This window comes from Nicotiana tabacum, chromosome 22, assembly GCF_000715075.1.
Source record: "Nicotiana tabacum cultivar K326 chromosome 22, ASM71507v2, whole genome shotgun sequence".
Classification (NCBI taxonomy): domain Eukaryota; kingdom Viridiplantae; phylum Streptophyta; class Magnoliopsida; order Solanales; family Solanaceae; genus Nicotiana; species Nicotiana tabacum.
Genome location: NC_134101.1, coordinates 163,187,083 through 163,204,669, shown reverse-complemented (window position 1 = coordinate 163,204,669; position 17,587 = coordinate 163,187,083). Strand labels below are relative to the sequence as shown.

General features: G+C 40.7%; 1 long non-coding RNA gene across 1 annotated transcript; it reads left to right on the top strand.

The window, feature by feature from the left end:
* Nucleotides 1-3,263: 3,263 nt before the first annotated feature.
* Nucleotides 3,264-6,642, top strand: LOC107823390 (uncharacterized). The gene is made up of 3 exons (XR_001656623.2): nucleotides 3,264-3,428; nucleotides 4,766-4,834; nucleotides 6,275-6,642. It is a non-coding gene; the product is annotated as an uncharacterized LOC107823390 (long non-coding RNA).
* Nucleotides 6,643-17,587: the final 10,945 nt, after the last annotated feature.

The window sequence follows — 17,587 nt, the reverse complement described above, 5'->3', positions numbered from 1 at the left end:
ATCAACAGCGGAATAATTATAATAAACAGAAATGCGGAGGACGAAAACCAATAGTTTAACCATATACTAGTGCAGAATCCAACATACAACTCTACCCAAAATTTGGTGTCACAATGTCACGGACTGTCTACGAATACTACAAACAGTGGTCTGAAAGATAAATACAAAGTTGTCTCTGAAATACATAAAAGAAACAGATAGAAAGATAGAAGGAGATGCCAAGGCCTGCGGACGCCTGCAGGACTACCTCGGGTCTCCGCCACTGGATTGAAGGCAGCAATCTCACTGTGGTCCAAAAGCTGCATGTCACGACCCCAATTACCCGGACGTGATGACGCCTATCACAATACTAGGCAAGCCAACCCAATCAAATATCCACAGTAAACCTCTTTTAATAAAAATATTTTTCTAACATGAGTTAAGTCTCAATTTTTCATAAGAAATATTTAAATCACCGAAATGTACGGAAAACAGTAAAACATCAAACCAACACAGCCCAACAATCTGGTGTCACGAGTCTAGATGAAGGAGGAAAGCAGGGCTGCGAACGCCATCCGTTATTTCAACCTTGCAGTCTCCGGTAAGCTCCAAAAATGCTGGGGACCCTCACTCTGCCGCTCGGGCACCTAGATCTGCACACAAAGTGCAGGGAGTAACGTGAATACACCAACTCAGTAAGTAACTAAAGTAAATAAGGTCTGAGTGCAGTGACGAATAGTTAAAAATCATATATAAGAGTGCACAACAGAGTATCAAATCAAACTCAATAGTTTAAAAGTCAGTTACTTCGTAAAAACTTCAGTTTCAATTGAAATACTTTGAAATCATTTACTTAGCAGCTTTCAACAGAGGCTCATTATAAAAGAAGAGTGAAATCAGCAAAGATATCATAAATGGGCCCCTCGGGCAAGGTATCACTCATAAATATAGCCTCTCGGGCAAGCCTCTCAGTCACTCGTGACTCAGCTCTCGTCACTCGGTACTCACACTCAGCACTCATGCTCAATAATATCTCATAATAGTAATAATCATAATAGTCGTTGCGGCGTGCAGCCCGATTCATAGTTTATAGTCGACTATGCTCACTGGGGGTGTATAGACTCCAGAGGGTCTCCTATAGCCCAATCGTCATATCGCTACGACGCGCAACCCGATCCAATATATATATCGTTGCAGCGTGCATCCCGATCCATATAAGTATCATTGCGGCGTGCAATCCGATCCAACCCGATCCACATATAATACTGTTGCGGCGTGCAACCCGATCCATAATATTTATAATCCTCACCATTTGGCCCTCAACCTCTCTCAGTCATTAACCTTACAACCACTCGGGCATAACAGTGGAAATCAGGAAAACTCAGCCCAAACAGGTTTCACATTTTAAGAAATAGAGTGATAAAAACCAGGTTTAAACAGTAAACAGGTAAAACATGACTAAGGATATGTTTTCAAACAAATAGAGTGAGGAAAGCAGTAAAAATGCCCCTAAGGGCCTCAACAGGTCGGTACAAGGCCTCAAACATGACATACAACCCATAATATAGTATTAATCTCTAAAATGCATAATATCATAAGATTTTAAATTAAATACACGGCTTAATAGTCGCTACGTGATGGACCAAGTCCAATCCCTACCGGTGCATGCCCACACGCTCGTCACCTAGCATGTGCATCACCTCATTTATCAAAACAATACGAAATATCGGGGTTTGTACCCTCAGTTCCAGATTTACAATGATTACTTACTTCAAACCGGATGAAATACTACTCCGCGATGCCTTTGCCTCTCGCTTTGGCCTCAACTCGCGTCGAATCTACCCAAAATCAGAATCATACATTAGAATATGCTAAGGGAACGAAGCCCATGCGAAAACAATCAAATTATACCAAAAATCCTAAAATTGTCCCAACCCGACCCCAGGCCCACGTCTCGGAATCCGATAAAACTTACATCAATGAAATTCTTATCACTCCACGAGTTCATTCATCTCAAAAGTACCAAAATCCGACAACAAATGGCCCCTCAAACCCTTACTCATAGGTCTCCAATCTCAAGCCCTAATTCCCAATTCCCAATTTTTAACCTTTAATTCCCATTAATTCCAAGTCAAATTAGTGAAATAACACCATAGAAACGAGTTTAGGGTCCAAAAATATTACCTCTATGAAATCCCTCTTCAAATAGCTCCCTCAAGCTCAAACCCGCATGAAAATGGTGAAGAATAACTAAAAAATCGCGAAGGAAGTCTTGTATACCTTCTCACCCAGGCTTTTCGCACCTGCTGTCCCATTAGTGCTTATGCGGTTTTGACACCTACGGTTTTCACTTAAATGCCCAAAGTCGCATCTGCCATAAGATATTCGCACCTGCGATAGCGCATGTGCGCTCACCTAGCCGCTTCTGCGGTTCCAACTCCTCATATTTCATTCCGCTTCTGCGACTTGTTTTCGCATCTGCGGGGGTCGCACCTACGGCCTCCTAACCGCAGATGCGGTTATGACAACAGTCCTAAAACTTCAGTTGCAAAAACCCAACTCAAATCTTCTGTCAACTATCCGAAATTACCCCGGGACCTCAACCAAAAGCACAAACAAGTCATATACCACTATCCAAACTTATACCAATCTTCAAAACACCTCAAACAATATCGAATCAACCAAACCACATCGAATTCAAGCCTAAGGTTCCAAAAATCTTCCGAATTTCGTTTTTGATCAAAAAGTATATCAAACCACGTCCGAATGACCTGAAATTTTGCACACACATCCCAAATGACATAACGGACCTGCTGCAACTCCCGGAATTCCGTTCCGACCCCTATATCAAAATTTCACCTATCAATCGGAACATGTCAAAATTCCAATTTCGCCAATTCAAGCCTAAATCTACTCCGTACCTCTAAAACACATTCCGATCACGCTTTTAAGTCCCAAATCACCTTCCGAAACTATCCGAACCATCGGAACTCACATCCGAGCCCTTTAACACATAAGTCAACATCTGGTTGACTTTTCCAACTTAAGCTTCCTCAAAAGAGACTAAGTGTCTCAAACCTTACCAAAACTTCTTCGAACCCGAACCAACCAATCCGATAACATATACACTACAAGAAAAAAGACCTTTAGCGGCAATTATTTTTTATTATGTAAACACAAATATTTGCGGCTATTTAATTTTGGCCAGAAAAGAGTGCTTATTTACTGGCAATTCAAAGTAATAGTCACTAAAAGTTACTCCTAAAATTGATTTTAATCTTCTTTTTATTTGTTTCCCTGTTAAATATTCCCGAATGGATACATTCACCCCAAATTGCAAAACCATCTTCTCTGCCACAGAGATGCACAAAATTGATTAAACCCTCGTATCTCTTTCTCTATCGTCGGCACCCAAATCATCTTGTTCTATCGCCGGCCACCATCACCAGGTAATATCTCTCTACTCTTTCTCGTTGTCTATATTTTTTCCTTCTAGTTTTGATTTTCTTCATTTTGGATGGCTCTTTCTTTTTGAAGCATAGAAATTGGAGCTTGTAAACAAGCTTATTGACTTGTTCCTATTGTGAATTTTTGTTTCTAAATACGTCGATCAGATTAAATGAGCGCTAAATATATATTCGGTCGCTCATTAGGAACTAGGGTTTCATGACTTGTCAAAATTAAAATTGTACTTTCTACCTTATCTGCTTCTTATTCCTTCTGCGGTAAGTCTTATTAATTTTAAACTTTCTTTGTTTTGTCCGATATGTTTTACATTAAGGATCTATACTAACATTTCAGATTCGAAATTTATCCATATTATGATGCAACGATAAAAAACAAAAAGTAAAATTCAAGGTGTAATTTCGTGAATTTGGTCTTGTGAAAAATAAGATTTAATTTTGTAATTGGATTTTCAGCGAGGGGATGCCACTTGAAACCTCTTGCAGACAGACACTCTAGACATAAATTCAAGTATGCATTTAAATTATTTATCGTGAGCATATTTTTGTTACCAATAATTGCCTTTATTAGTATGCTTTGTGCATATTATTACAGCCTATTGTAATGTTTGGTAACATACATTTTAGTATCTATATAATTCACATTTGTATTACTTTGTATAGTAGCATCGAGGAGAGCCCCAATAATGGATAACTACAGTAGTTTCTAGTAGTTTTGCTACTGTAAAAATAATTGGCCGATATACTGGCATAGATGTCGATGCACTCTATCTAGTGTAAAAGCTTCAACTGATCTGTTTATGCCGCGAAAGCTAGTGCTGCACTATTTTATATGAATATTCAGTTAGATGAATCTGAAAGAGGCTTCTTCGATTTTAACTATCTAATAAATGTTCATTAACATTTTTCGCAAATGGATTAACACCTTGTTCTTGATGTTGCCATTAGTCCTTGTTAATATTTTTCTACAGCTTATTGGCAAACATCTTTTGTTGTAAGACGGATCCCATTTCTCTTTACCTTTTAGCTTCTACATTTCATACATTCAAGATTCTATTATTTCATGAAGAAACCTCTTCGTTGGGATCTCTTTGTGGAAAAAGAAATGGACTGCACCAGCATTAGAGTTAAACATCTTGCATTCTTGATGCTTATCATTTGCCAAGCCAAATAGAAGGCATGACAATTAAGTAAATGATGGAATAAGTCATGTGAAGGTAGCAAGATTCTAATGATAAGTTGTTATAACTTATCTTCGGTGGCTCCTTTCCTTTTATGTCAATTTTTTTAATATGCAGTGGATATGGTTCTTCTTGTTGCAGGGTGCAATTATATTTTCTAATAGTGTTACCATGATTTTACCAATTTATGCTCAAGAGGTCCGAACTGAGGTATGAATTTCATTTCCATTGGCACCTTGTCCTGCCTTATGTTTCCATGCAGCATGCTGTCATTTCTTTTTTAGCTTATACTTAAGTAATAAAAATTTTCGTGAGACACGATAGATTTTGTTTGAAATTGTAACTTAAAGGAGAATTTTGAACAATATTCTGTAGGACCTGAACTGACCTATTGTTATCAATTTTAAAAGATGATATATAAATCTAACGACATTCGTATCCTGAGAAGTGTTAATTTCTTTGATCATGAGTTATATTGGGATTATTATAATCTTAAGACTTTTGATTTCTTTAGTGTTCAAAGTCCTTAAATCAGTCAAGGTTGGACTCTTTACTCTTTGGTTAGAAAGCCTCTTTGTTTTCTTAAGGAAGAATAAAATTTACATTGTGATTTTCTTGTGAGTGATCTTTAATAAATAAAGTATCCAAAGAATACAAAAGGTAGAATGGTCTAAATGGCACCTATACTTCTTCCACTTTGTCATGCCGGTTCCCAAACTTAACAATTTTCCAATTGAACACTTACACTCCTTCAAACCGTGTATAATAAATGCTTATGACACGACACTATCAGTGGGTGCAATACAATCTCCTATGTTAGGGACCGGCATGACAAAGTGGGACAAGTATAGGTGCCATTTAAGCCATTCTGCCAATACAAAATAATGGAAATCTTAGTTCTTGATTCTTAGCGTGAAGTGATATCTACTGCGAGTATTTAGTAAGCCTTCTATTGGACAATATATCATCCATCTTTCACTTGAAGTGCATAAATTTTCGGCACCAATATTTTTGCTTAGAAAACTGTTCAAGTTTATTAGATTAAGAATGATGGAGTATCGATGGTTCTTGAAATTAGAAAGTTGGGGAGTGATGTAACAGTGTGATTTTTGTGAGTAGGGAAAACTAATGTGCATATGATATATATATATATATATATATATATATATATATGGCAATGTATAGTAATAATAGTTTGTGTTATCCATTAGTAGCTATGTTTATTTTTTACAATTGAAAACTAATATGAAGATCATTGTATCCGTAGAATTTTGTTCAGACGTTTATTTTTGTCATTTTACTTGCACTGTGTTGTGCATGATTGAGAGGCTGCAACATCCCTTGCCCGAACCGTTATATAAAATATGCAACATTAGTTTCGTTTCTTAGCTAAAGTTAACTATTTGTGCATTATTTATTATTTTATATTTTTTTTAAAAATTGAATTCAATTTTTTTGTGTTTGAATGTGTATTTTATCGATTAACAGGAACTAGTCATATGTGATGCTCAATAAACAAAGAGCTAAGAGTACAAAGTTGAAGAGAATCAACATTTATTTTTGTCTTCACAATCTAACTTCGACTTCATATATGTTAATTTCTTTTCATGAATAGATGTTGTAAGTTTTCTAACAACTTCTATTGTGCAGTTTTCTTCGAAGCTACAATCCGCAAATAACTTGGCTTCAAAGTCAGTGTCTATTGGATGCAACTTGCTAGAGTCATCAAGAATCGACCGTGTTTGTTCAGCCTTGTCAAGACACTATGAATAGTGACCTGGTATCATCTGATTCATGTGGTGCAGAAATATTGATTGAGAGAATAAATGCTTTCTTCCATATCTGAATATGATGATTCTAAAATTGACATTGTATGGAACTAGGCTTGTAGAAGGAGAAACAACTATTATTGGATTCTAGTGACGTATTTTTCTTATATGTTGATACTCTAAATTTATGTATTAGTAGTTGCTTCTGTATATTATGAATTTAATGAAATATTTTTATGCTTTCTTGAATGAGTCATATTTTTATGATGTTAGAATTGCATACAAAAGAAAGGCGGTTAAATATTAGTATAATGGCAAATCTGGGTATATATTCAGTTGCTATTATAATAGCTATTAAAAAGTACCTTTATCAGCAATAAAATGAATATTTATCGGCCATAACAAATGCTGTTAAAGCAGAATAAAAGGCAATTTGAGGGGTGATTTTAGTGGCTATTATAATTGTCGGTAACTAAATGCCACTAAAAATTCAATCTTTTAGCGGCAGTAATTGGGACCTTTACCATTGCCACTAATGCCTTTAGCGACGCTGGCTACAACGGCAAATAATTGATTGCCGGTAAAAGTTTTGGCGGCAATATATGTTGCCGCTAAAATGAATATTTATTGCCGCTAAATGCCTTTTTTCTTGTAGTGATAATACAACTGAACAAGACAATAATAAGCACAAATGAGGAAAACGGAGCAGTAACTCATGAAACGATCGGCCGGGTCGTTACACTGCAACACCGGGATCTGCATACAGTGCAGAGTGTAGTATCAGCATAACCGACCCCATGTGCTGGTAAGTGTCTAGCCTAACCTCGGCGAAGTAGTGACGAGGCTAGGACAAGACTACCAAATAAACCTATGCAGTTATATCATATACAACAAGTAATAATGATAGAAACTAGCAGTTAAAGATGGGAAAGGGAAATATGCTGCGGGAAATATCATGTACAAACAAAATTTCAATAAAGAAGTGAAAGGAACACGAAAATTCAACTGTAAGCAAGAATAAGGAAATCAATGACAAGTACACGACATCACCTTTCGTGCTTTTACTCTCGTCCTCACCATAAGAATCAATATAATCGGCACGACATCACCCTTCGTGCTTTTACCTCACATAATCATGACACGAAATTATCCTTCGTGCATTATCACTCATATCATGACACGACATTGTACATCGTGCATCACGACATCACCTTTTGTGCTTTTACCTCACAATATCGGCACAACATCACCCTTCGTGCATTAACACTCTCTCACAAATATCATGCACGACATCACCCTTCATGCTTTTACACTCTTCCTCACCCAAGCAACAATCACAAAGCAATACGGGCAAGGGAATCAATAAAATTACAATAGAATCCCGGCAAGGGAAAAATAGTATAACAACAATATCCCAGCACGGGAAATAATATCATGAGTAATAACATCCCGACAAGGGAAATAATATCAAATGCAATAACATCCCGGCAAGGGAGACAATATCATAAACCTCTTCTCTTTTCCACAATTACTTCACAACTCAATTCTCAACTTGAGCCAATGCTCTACAATGTTCAATTACCAATAATACTTCCACAAGCCTTGTTCAACAATAGAAATCATCATATAAAGCATGAACAATACGAAACGGAGTCACATCAATCATAGTAACAGATTCACGGGCATGTTTGACACTAATGTATAGATACTCGTCACCACACCTATACGTCGTACTCAACAATTAACACATAGCAAATAAGACACAACTCCTAATGTCACGACCCCAAATGCCCGGTCGTGATGGCGCCTATCACAATACTAAGTCAACCCAAACCATTAACCATAGTAAATTTCTTTATAAAACCATTTTCTAACACTGATTTAAATCTCAAATTCTCATAAGAAATGTATAAAACAGCTAAAATGTGTGGAAATCAATAAAACATTAAACCAACACAACCCAAACATCTGGTGTTACGAGTCTAGAGCCTCTAAATATACAAATTCGACTGTCTGATACATAACAAGTCTAAAATGCGAGAAAAACAAGGATAGGAAGGAAGAAAGCAGGGCTGCGGACGCCATGCAACTACCTTGCAGTCTACGGCAAACTCTAATAATGCTGAGGATCCTCACTCTGCCGCTCGGGCACCTGGATCTACACGCAAGGTGCAGGAAGTAACGTGAGTACACCAACTCAGTAAGTAGCTAAAGTAAATAAGGTCTGAAAGCAGTGATGAGCAGTCAAAAATCATATAGAAGAGTAAACGACAAAATATCAAGTCAGCTCAACAGTTTTAAAACTAGTTTCTTCATGAAGCTTTAGTTTCAATCGATATACTTTGAAATCATTTACTTAGAAGTTTTCAATAGAAGTTTATTTTAAAAGAAGAGTGAAATCAGCAAAAATATCATAAATGGGCCCCTCGGGCAAGGTATCCTTCATAAATATAGCCTCTCGGGCAAGCCTCTCAGTCACTCGTGACTCAGCTCTCGTCACTCAGTACTCACACTCAGCACTCAGGCTCAGATACACCTCATAATAGTAATAATCATAATAACCGTTGCGGCATGCAGCCCGATCCATAGTTTACAGTCGTCTACGCCCCCGGGAATGTACAGACTCCGAAAGGGGCTCCTACAGCCCAAGCATCATATCGCTGCGGTGTGCAACCTGATCCAATATATATCTCACTGAGGGTGTACAGACTCCGGAGGGGCACCTACAGCCCAAGCGTCATAACGTTGCGGCGCGCAGCCCGATCCAATATATATATCGCTGCGGCATGCAGCCCGATCCATATAAGTATTGTTGTTGCGTGCAGCCTGATCCATAATATATATAATCTTCACCATTAGGTCCTCAACCTCTCTCAGTCATTAACCTCACAGCCACTCGGGCATAACAGTAGAAATCAAGGAACTCAGTCCGAACAGTTCTCACATATAAGAAGTAGAGTGATAAAACCAGTTTTAAACAACAAACAGGTAAACCATGACTAAGGTTATGTTTTCAAACAAATAGAGTGAGGAAAACAGTAAAAATGCCCCTAAGGGTCTCAACAGGTCGGCACAATGCCCCAAACATGGCATACAACCCATAATACAGTATAAATTTCTAAAATACGGGATATTATAAGATTTCAAATCAAGTATGCGGCTTAATAGTCGCTACGAGACGGACCAAGTCACAATCCCTACCAGTGCACGCCCAAACGCTTGTCACCTAGCATGTGCGTCACCTCATTTATCAAAACGATACGAAATACTGGGGTTTTGCACCATCAGTTCTAGATTTACAATGGTTACATACCTCAACCGGATGAATTACTACTCCGTGACGCCTTTGCCTCTTGCCTCGGCCTCAACTCGCGTCGAATCTACCCAAAATCAGAATCATAACATTAGAATATGCAAAAGGGGCGAAGCCCATGCGAAATTAATCAAGTTATACCAAAAATCCCGAAATTGGCCAAACCCGACACTGGGTCCACGACTCGAAATTCGATAAAAATCACATCAACGGAATCCTTGTCCTCCCACGAGTTCATACATACCAAGAATACCAAAATTCGACTACAAATGGCCCCCTCAAATCCCTTGATTAAAGTCTCAAGTTTCCAAGCCCTAACTCCCCAATTAAGCTTCAAATTCCCCAAATTTCATGTTTAATTAGGTAGAAATCACAATAGGATCGAGTATTAAGTCCAAAATTCTTACCTACAATAAGTTCTCTTTGATTCCCTCTTAAATCTCTCTCAAAAGATCCAAAACCGAGTCAAAAATGGTGGACTTAGGTCAAAACTCGCGAAAATGGCCTTCTAAACATTCTGCCCAGCGATCAGAAATCCTTCTTCGCGAACGCGGTCAAAGCCTCGCATTCGCAAATCACAAAGATACCATTGACCAAAATCCTCTTACGCGAACGCGACTGCACCATCACGAACACGATGCCTCAGCATCTCAAACCATCGTGAACGCGTCAGACTTATCGCGAACGCGATGCTTCTTGACCCACCCCTTTGCGAATGCGGGACCTCCCTCGCGAACGCGAAGGAAAAATTTCAAGCCTCTTATCATAACCCTTCGCGAACGTGAGGGCCCACTCGTGAACGCGTAGGCCAAAAGTATGCAACAGCTGAAGCCAAAATCTGCAACTTCTCAACTATGCATTTGGTCTGTTTTACCACCCGAAACTCACCCGAGGCCTTCGGGACCTCAACCAAACATACCAACATATCCCAATACATCATTCAAACTTGTTCCAACTTTCAGAACGCTCAAAATAACAACAAAACACCAAATTTGCATCGGATTCAAGAATATGAATTCCAAAATCTTCCAAATTCCGCTTTCGATCAAAAAGTCTATCAAACCACGTCCGAATGACCTGAAATTTTGTGCACACATCCCAAATGACACAACAGACCTACTGCAATTCCGGAATTCCATTCCGACCCATATATCAAAATCTCACCTATCAACCAGAAAACGCCAAAATTCCAATTTCGCCAATTCAAGCCTAAATCTACTCCGGACCTCCAAAACACATTCTGATCACGCTCCTAAGTCCCAAATCACCTCCCGAAGCTATCCAAACAATCGAAATTCACATCCGAGCCCTTTTCCACATAAGTCATATCCGGTTGACTTTTCCAACTTAAGCTTACTCAAAAGAGACTAAGTGTCTCAAACCTTACCAAAACCTCTTCGAACCCGAACCAATCAACCCGATAACATATAATGCAACTGAACAAAGTAATAATAAGCAGAAATGGGGAAAACGGAGTGGTAATTCATGAAAAGACCGACCGAGTCGTTACATCCTCCCCCTCTTAAACAAACGTTCGTCCTCGAACGAGTCAAGAACATACCTGAAGCCTCAAATAGGTGAGGATATCTGCTCCGCATCTCCCGCTCGGTCTCCCAGGTAGTCTCCTCCATGGGCCGACCTCTTCACTACACTTTCACTGAAGCTATATCCTTTGACCTCAACTTTCGAACCCGACGCTCCAAAATGGCTACTGGCTCCACATTATAGGTCAAATCATCATCCAACTGAACCGTGCTGAAATCTAAAACATGAGACGGATCGCCAATATACTTCCGAAGCATAGAAACATGAAATACTGGATGCACACTCGATAAATTGGGCGGCAAAGCAAGCTCATAAGTAACCTCCCCAATCCTCCGAAGCACCTCAAACAGCCCAATGAATCGAGGACTCAATTTACCCTTCTTCTCAAATCTCATAACACCCTTCATGGGTGAAACCTTCAACAGAACCTTCTCACCAACCATGTAGGACACATCCCGAACCTTCCTGTCAACATAACCCTTTTGTCTCGACTGCGCTATACGAAGCCTCTCCTGAATCACCTTCACCTTGTCTAAAGCATCCTGCACCAAGTCTGAACCCAATAGACTAGCCTCACCCGGCTCAAACCAACCAACTAGAAATACCAACTTGTCACGACCCTCCGAAAACTGATCCCATGACCCTCCGAAATCAATGACACAAGCGTGCAACATGTCCTCCAATATCTGAATAGTGCGCTTGGACTGCCCGACTGTCTGAGGGTGAAAAGCTGTGCTCAACTCACCCTAAGTACCCTACTCTCACTGCACAGACCTCCAAAACTGCGAAGTAAACTGAGTGCCCTTATCTGAAATGATGGAAACTGGGACACCATGCAAACGAACAATCTCCCGGATATAGATCTCTGCCAACCGCTCTGAAGAATAGGTAGTACACACAGGAATGAAGTGCACAGACTTGGTCAGCCGATCCATAATCACCCCAATAGCATCGAACTTCTTCAAAGTCTGTGGGAGACAAACTACAAGGTCCATAGTGATCCACTCCCACTTCCACTCTGGAATATCTATCTGCTGAAGCAAGCCACCGGGTCTGTGATGCTTATATTTTACCTGCTGACAAATGAGACACCGAGCCATAAATCCCACAATATATTTCTTCATTCTCCTCCACCAATAATGCTATCTCAGATCCTGATACATATTCGCGGCACCGGGATGAATAGAATACCGCGAGCTATGGGCCTCTTCCAGAATCAAATCCCGAAGCCCATCCACATTGGGCAAATATATTGTCACGACCCCAAATACCGGCTGTGATGGCGCCTATCACATTACTAGGCAAGCCAACCCAAACATTTAATCACAACCCTTTTTTTTGTAATAATCCATTTTCTAACACGGGTTTAAATACCAAAATTTCATAATAAGCGTTTAAAACAACAAAATATATACGGAAGTCAAATAAACATGAAACTACACAGCCCCAAGTATCTGGTGTCACGAGTCTAGAGCCTCTAATACAGACTGACTGTCTAATACATCATAAGTCTAGAAAATACGGAAAAAGAACAAGATAGGAAGGAGAAAACAGGGCTGTGGACGCCATGCAACTACCTTGCAATCTCCGGCAAACTCTGGATCAGCTGAGGACCCGCACTCTACCGCTCGGGCACCTGGATCTGCACACAAGGTGCATGGAGTAACGTGAATACGCCAACTCAGCAAGTAACTAGAGTAAATAAGGTCTGAGAGCAGTGACGAGCAATTAAAAATCATATAAATGAATAGACAACATAATGACAGATCAAATTCCACTGTTTAAAACTAATTTCATCTAAAAATCATCAATTTCAGTTTAAATACTTGAAATCATATACTTAGCAATTTCTTACAACAGAGGCTTATTTTTAAAAGAAGAGTGAAATCAGTGAAAATATCATAACTGGGCCCCTCAGGCAAGGTATCACTCAGAATATGGCCTCTCAGACAGCCTCTCAGTCACTCGTGACTCAACTCACTTCACTTAGTACTCACTCTCAACACACAGGCTCATTAATATCTCATAGTAATAGAAAGCATAATAACCGCTTTGACGTGCAGCCCGATCCATAGTTTATAATCAACTACGCTCACTGGGGGTGTACAAACTCCGGAGGGGCTTCTACAGCCCAAACATCATATCGCTGCGACGTGCAGCCCGATCCAATATATATATCGCTGAGCCCAGTCCATATAATTATCACTGCGGCATGCAGCCCGATCCGTAACTCATACATATATAAATATCCTCACCATTAGGTTCTCAACCTCTCTCAGTCATTAACCTCACAGCCCGTCGGGCACAACAGTAGAAATTAGGGAACTCAGTCCAAACAGTCCTCACATTTAGAAGTGAGTGATAAAACTAGTTTTAAATATTTAAACAGGTAAAACATGACTGAGGATATGCTTTCAACAAGTAGAGTGAGGAAAAATAGTAAAAATGCCCCTATTAGTCTCAACAGGTCGGCACAAGGCTCCAAACATGGCATACAACCCATAATACAGTATAAATGACTAAAGTACGGAATAATATAAGATTCCAAATCAAATACGCGGCTTAATAGTCGCTACGGGATGAACCGAGTCACAATCTCTACCCTTGCACGCCCACACGCTCATCACCTAGCATGTGCGTCACCGCATTCATCAAAACAAGTCAAATATCGGGGTTTTGTACCCTCAGTTCCAGATTTACAATGGTTACTTACCTCAAACCGGTGAAAAATACTACTCTGCAACGCCCTTGCCCCTTGAATCGTCCTCCACTCACATCGAATCTATCCAAAATCAGAATCACGACATCAAAATATGCTAAGGGAACGAAGCCCAAGCAAAAACAATCAAATAATACCAAAAAATCCCGAGATTGGCCAAACCCGACCCTGGGCCCACGTCTCGAAACTCGATAAAAATCACATCAACGGAATCCTTATTCTCCCACGAGTCTATACATACCAAGAACAATGAAATCGGAGTCCAAATGAACCCTCAAATTCTCATTTTAAAGTCTCTTAATCTCAAGCCCTAATTCCTCAATTTTAAGCTTAGATTCCATGATTTATTAGGTAGATTTCATGTTAGAATCGAGTTTTAAGTCCAAAATTCTTACCTCCAAGTGACCCCCCTCAAATACCTCTTCAATCCCCTTCAAAAAGCTCAAAAAACGACCAATAATGGAAGAAATAAACCCCAAATTCGCGGACAAGACGACTATTGAAAACTTCTGCCCAGGTCTGAAATCCTTCTTCGCTAACGTGGTCAAAGCCTAGCATTCGTGAAGCACAAAAATAACCTTGACCAAAATTCCTCTTTCGCGTTTGCGACCACCCCATCGCGAACGCGATGCTTCACTCAGACCAACCTACGCAATCACGTTCCCCCACTCGCGAACGCGATGAGTAAATTCCCCTGAAGCTCAGCTACCCATTTCTTCTACGCGAACATGACAACACTCCCGCGAACGCGATGCACAGATGCCCAGCCCTTCAAGAACGCGGAGCCTTCCTCGCGAACGCGAAGGCTTAAATTCCAGCTTCCTCAACTGACCCTTCGCGAACGCGAGGACCCTCTCGCGAACGCGAAGGTCATTTTTCTGCAGCACTGACCTGCAATTTTCTGTAGTTCCAAACTTCATGGAATGGCCCGATTGACCACTCGAAACTCACCTGAGGCCCCCGGGACCTCTACCAAAGGCACCAACATATCCCAAAACCTTATTCAAACTTGTACCAATCTTCAAAACACCTCGAACAACATCAAATCAACCAAAACACATCGGATTCAAGCCTAAGCTTCCAAAATCTTCCGAATTCCGCTTTTGATCAAAAACCCAACCAAACCACGTTCGAATGACCTGAAATTTTGCACACACATCCCAAATGACACAAAGGAACTAATGAAACTCTCGGAATTCCATTTTGACCCCTATATCAAAATCTCACCTACCAACCGGAAATCGCCAAAAATCCAATTTCGCCAATTCAAGGCTAAATCTACTCCGGACCTCCAAAACTCATTCCGATCACACTCCTAAGTCCCAAATCCCCTCCCGAAGCTAACCGAACCATCGTAACTCACACCCGAGACCTCTAACACATAAGTCAACATCCAGTTGACATTTCCAACTTAAGCTTACTCAAAAGAGACTAAGTATCTCAAACATTACCAAAACTTCTCTGAAACCGAGCCAACCAGCCCGATCACATATAGAACCATAAGACAAAGCAATAAGAAGCAGGAATGGGGAAAACAGAGCAGTAACTCATGAGATGACTGGCCGGGTCGTCATATCCTCCCCAACTTAAACAAACGTTCGTCCTCAAATGAGTCAAGAAACATACCTGAAGTCTCAAACAGGTGAGGGTATCTGCTCCGCATCTCCCGCTCGGTCTCCCAGGTAGCCTGTTCCATGGGCCGACCTCTCCACTGCACTTTCACTGAAGCTATATCCTTTGACCTCAGCTTTCAAACCTGACGACCTAAAATAGATACTGGCTCCACATCATAAGTCAAATCATCATCCAACTAAACCATGCTAAAATCCAGAACATGAGACGGATCCCCAATATACTTCCAGAGCATAGAAACATGAAATACCAGATGCACACTCGACAAGCTGGGTGGCAAAGCAAGCTCATAAGCCACCTCCCCAATTCCCCGAAGCACCTCAAAAGGTCCAATAAACCGCGGACTCAATTTACCTTTCTTCCCAAATCTCATGACACCCTTCATCGCGAAACCTTCAACAGAAACTTCTCGCCAACCATGTAGGACACATCCCGAACCTTCCTGTCAACATAACTTTTCTATCTCGAATGCGTTGTACGAAGCCTCTCCTGAATCACTTTCACCTTGTCTAAAGCATCCTGCACCATGTCTGTTCCCAATAGCCTAGCCTCACCTGGATCGAACCAACCAACTGGAGATCTACACAGCCTCCCATACAAAGCCTCATATGGAGCCATCTGAATACTCGACTGGTAGCTGTTGTTATAAGCAAACTCTACAAGGGGAAAAAACTGATCCCATGACCCTCCGAAATCAATGACACAAGCACGCAACATGTCCTCCAATATCTGAATGGTGCGCTCGGACTGCCCTTCCGTCTGAGGGTGAAAAGCTATACTCAACTCAACCTGAGTACCCAACTCTCGCTACACAGACCTCCAAAATTGCGAAGTAAACTGAGTGCCCCTATCCGAAATTATGAAAACTGGGACACCATGCAAACGAACAATCTCTGGGATATAGATATTTGCCAACCGCTCTGAAGAATAGGTAGTACACACAGGAATGAAATGCGGAGACTTGGTCAGCCGATCCACAATCACCCAAATAGCATCGAACTTCCTCAAAGTCCGTGGAAGTCCAACTATAAAGTCTATAGCGATCCTCTCCCATTTCAACTGTAGAATATCCATCTGCTGAAGCAAGCCACCCGGTCTCTGATGCTTGTTTTTCACCTGCTGACAATTGAGACACCGAGCTACAAATCCCATAATGTCTTTCTTCATTCTTCTCCATAATAATGCTACCTTAAATCCTGATACATCTTCGCAGCATCCAGATGAATGGAATACCGCGAGCTATGGGTCTCCTCCTGAATCAACTCCCGAAGCCCATCTACATTGGGCATACAAATGCGGCCATGCATCCTCAACACCCCATCATCACCGATATTCACATCTCTGGCATCATCATGCTGAACCCTGTCCTTAAGGACAAGCAAATGCGGATTCTCATACTGGCGCTCTCTGATGCGATCATATAAGGAAGACTGAGAAACCACGCAAGCCAATACCCGACTGGGCTACGAAACATCTAACCTCACGAACCAATTGGCCAAGGCCTGAACATAAACTGCAAGAGGTCTCTCCCCAACTGGAATATATGTCAAACTCCCCATACTCACCACCTCTCGACTCAAAGCATCGGCCACCACATTGGCCTTCCCCGGATGGTACAATATAGTGATATCATAATCCTTAAGTAACTCCAACCACCTCCGCAACCTCAAATTGAGATCTTTCTGTTTGAACAAGTGTTGGAGGCTACGATGATTAGTAAACACCTTACAAGACACACCTTAAAAGTAATGTCTCCAAATCTTCAACGCGTGAACTATGACAGCCAACTCCAAATCACGAACGGGGTAGTTCTTCTCATGGGGCTTCAACTGACGAGAAACATAAGCAATAACTCTACCCTTCTGCATCAATACACAACCAATACCAAATCTCGAAGCATCACAATACACGGTATATGAACCTGAAACTGATGGCAAAACTAACACTGGAGCTGTGGTCAAAGCTGTATTGAGCTTTTGAAAGCT